Here is a 4,009-nt window from a genome sequence, read left to right as displayed (position 1 = left end):
CAAAGTGTGGACACTTTGCCCCTTCTTAGAATTGGGAACAAAACACCCATGGAAGGAGTTACAGAGACAAAGTTTGGAGCTGAGACAAAATTATGGACCATCTAGAGACTACCATATCCGGGGATCCATCCCATAATCAGCTTCCAAACACTGACACCATTGCATACACTAGCAAGATTTTGCTGAAAGGACCCAGATAGAGCAGTCTCTTGTGAGACTATGCTGGGGCCTGACAAACACAGAAGTGGATACTCACAGTCAGCTATTGGATGGATCGCAGGGCCCCCAATGGAGAAGCTAGATAAAGTACCCAAGGAGCTAAAGGGATCTGCAATCATATAGGTGGAATAACAATATGAACTAACCAATACCCCCCACCCCGGGAGCTCGTGTCTCTAGCTGCATATGAATCAGAAGATGGCCTAGTCGGCCATCAGTGGAAAGAGAGGCCCATTGGTCGTGCAAACTTTCTATGCCTCAGTACAGGGGAATGCCAGGGCCAAGAAGTGGGAGTGGGTGGGTGGGGGAGTGGGTGGGGGAGCATGTGGGGGACTTTTGGGATAGCATTGGAAATGTAAAAGAAATAAATACCCAATTAAAAAAAAAGAAAAAATAAAAGAATGTCCATAGTATTCAAAGTGAGCTACATCATCTCTACTTAAATATGAATGGTGTTTTCACAGAAACAGGAAAATAATCCTACGACTTGAATAGATCACAAAAGACCCTAACTAGCCAAAACAATCTTGAACAAACAATCTAAAAGCATCGTGTTACCTAACTTCAAATTATATTATAGAGTGACAGTAATCAAACCACCATGAACCTGCAATAAAACAGAAATATGGACCAATGGATTAAACTAGGAAGACCAAAAATAAAACCATAAATTGATGGTTAAATCGTCAGCTAAAGTACCAAGAAGACACAATGGAGAAAGGACAGTCTCTTCAATAAATAGTGTTAAGAAAAACAAATGACTACACACTGAATACTTACATTTTGTCATGTACAAAAATTAACTCAAAACAGATTAAACCCTTAAATGTAACACATGAGTCTAATTCTGGTAGGTGAGGACATAGAAGAAAGCTCTGTAGTCCTGGCCTGATCTGTAAGTTTTGGAACACAGCTCTAAAGACACAAACAAGAGCAAATACAAACAAGTAGGAGCATATCCAGCTAGAAGGTTTCCATGTAGCAAAGAGGATAAGAGAGTAAAGAACTGTCTGGAGAAAAGGGGAAATAGCTACAGACTGGACACGTGACACAGGGTTCATAGCCCCAGTGCACAAGAAATTAAAAAATACAGATGTAAGGAAACAGCCCAATGCTAAAATGACTTCAGGGTCCTACCAGGCATTTCATAAAAGGAGATAAACAAATAGTCAGATATGCACTCACTGATAAGTGGATGTTAGCCCATAAAGTTAGAAGACTCAGGATACAATTTGAAAAACACATGAAACTCAAGAAGAAGGAAGACCAAAGTGTGAATACTTTGTTCCTTCTTAGAATGGGAAACAAAATACCCATAGGAGTTACAGAGACAAAGTTTGGAGCTGAGACTGAAGGAAGGGCCATCCAGAGACTGGGGATTCATCTCATAAACAACCACCAAACTCAGACACTATTGCATATGCCAACAAGATTTTGCTGACAGGACCCTGATATAGCTATCTCTTGTGAGGCTATGCCAGTGCCTGACAAATACAGAAGTGGATGCTCACAGTCAGCTATTAGATGGAACACAGGGCCCCCAATGAAGGAGCTAAAGTACCCAAGGAGCTGAAGGGGTCTGCAACCCTATAGGAGGAACAACAATATGAACTAACTAGTACCCCCAAGAGCTCGTGTCTCTACCTGCATATGTAGCAGAGGATGGCCTAGTCGGCCATCAATGGGAGGAGAGGACCTTGGTCTTGTGTGCCCCGGTATAGGGGAATGCCATGCCAGGAAGCTGGGAGTGGGTGGGTTGGGGAGCAAGGGGAGGGGAATATAGTGGATTTTCAGAGAGGAAACTAGGAAAGGGGATAGCATTTGAAATGTAAATGAAGAAAATATCTAATAAAAAAGAAAAAAAGAAGATAAATAGTCAGCAGGTATATGAATAAAAAGTCCATCACTATTCAAAAGGGAAATGCAAGTTTAAACCATAAAAATATCTCTCTTCTTATCATTAGGTTATCTATTATCACAGGGGCAAAAGATGACTTTGGGATGGAGGGGTACCCTATAAATTAGTGGAACCACTATAGCAAATAACAGAAAGGGTACTCACAAAATTGGAAACAGAAATACTACTTGCCTGCAAGCTCACTTCTGAGTACACAGCCAGGGGAAATGAAGCCAATAAGCCAAGGGTGATCTGCACTTCCATGTTCATTGCAACAATATCTGCAAGAGCAAAGAAACCGAGTCAACTTAAGTGCCCATCAGCTGAAGAACAAATGAAGGAAATGGGAGTGTATGTATATATAAAACAGATATAGTTCAGACTAACAAGGAAGAAAGAAATCTGATCATTTGCACAGCATGAATGAACCTGGAGGTCATTCTACTAATAGTTTGGGCATATAATTACAAATGTCATATGGTCTTGTTTAGACCCAGAATCCAAAGGGGGAGACTAGAAGGATGGATGCCAGAGACAAAAGATGAAGAGTTCAGTGGGAATGGAGGTGGGGGTCAGTCAAAGGGTACAAAGCTGTATTTAGATAGTAAGGATAATTCTAAAGATATATTTTAAACTATGATAGCTGTATTATTTGGGGTTTCTATAGCTGTGATACACACTATGACCAAAAGCAACTTGAGAAGGAAGAGTTTATTTGCTTATGTTTCTACATCACTGTCCATTATCATCGAAGGTAGTCAGGGCTGGAACTTAAGACAGAAACATGGTGCTGGCTTGCTCCTCATGGTTTGCTCAGACTCCTTTATTACACAACTCAGGACCACCTGTCTAGGGGGAACACAACTTACAGTGGACTATGGAGCTGCCAAGGCCCTTCAGAACCCATTTAACATCATATCACTAATTATCAATATTAATAATTAATTAAGATAATGCCCTGCAGATTTTCCTGAAGGCAATACAAATGGAGGCTTTTTCTTAATTGAGGTTCTTCCTCTCAGATGACTCTAACTTATGTCAAGTTGACAAAAACCTAGCTGGTACAAAATGTCCTTTGTCAACATGACACACAAACACATCACTATTCAACTACAACTTTTCCTTTTTCATTTGTTCCCAAAACATCGTGTTAATATTAATGTCTCATTAAAAACATATGGGCGTGGTGGCACATGCCTTTAATCCCAGCACTTGGGAGGCAGAGGCAGGTGGATTTCTGAGTTCGAGGCCAGCCTGGTCTACAAAGTGAGTTCCAGGACAGCCAGGGCTACATAGAGAAATCCTGTCTCGAAAAACCAAAAAAAAAAAAAAAAAAAAAAATATTCAGAACCTTGAAAGTCCCACCATCTTTAAAAATTCATACTTTAAAAGCTAGGTCTCGTGCTCGCTTCGGCAGCACATATACTAAAATTGGAACGATACAGAGAAGATTAGCATGGCCCCTGCGCAAGGATGACACGCAAATTCGTGAAGCGTTCCATATTTTTCCAAGCAAATGGACTGAAGAAACAAGCTGGAGTAGCCATTTTAATATCAGATAAAATCGACTTCCAACCCAAAGTTATCAAAAAAGACAAGGAGGGACACTTCATACTCATCAAAGGTAAAATCCTCCAAGAGGAACTCTCAATTCTGAATATCTACGCACCAAATGCAAGGGCAGCCACATTCATTAGAGACACTTTAGTAAAGCTCAAAGCATACATTGCACCTCACACAATAATAGTGGGAGACTTCAACACACCACTTTCTTCAAAGGACAGATCGTGGAAACAGAAACTAAACAGGGACACAGTGAAACTAACAGAAGTTATGAAACAAATGGACCTGACAGATATCTACAGAACATTTTATCCTAAAACAAAAGGATAT

General features: G+C 40.5%; 1 non-coding gene across 1 annotated transcript; it reads left to right on the top strand.

Annotated features, from left to right (window-relative positions):
* Window positions 1–3,517: 3,517 nt before the first annotated feature.
* On the top strand, window positions 3,518–3,624 carry Gm24540. The gene has a single exon (XR_003951316.1). It is a non-coding gene; the product is annotated as a U6 spliceosomal RNA (small nuclear RNA).
* The last annotated feature ends 385 nt before the right edge of the window (window positions 3,625–4,009 follow it).

The sequence above is a fragment of the Mus musculus genome, chromosome 14 (genome assembly GCF_000001635.26).
Source record: "Mus musculus strain C57BL/6J chromosome 14, GRCm38.p6 C57BL/6J".
In the NCBI taxonomy this organism is placed as follows: domain Eukaryota; kingdom Metazoa; phylum Chordata; class Mammalia; order Rodentia; family Muridae; genus Mus; species Mus musculus.
The sequence above is the reverse complement of the archived record's forward strand: the minus strand, read 5'-3'. Positions and strand labels throughout refer to the sequence as shown.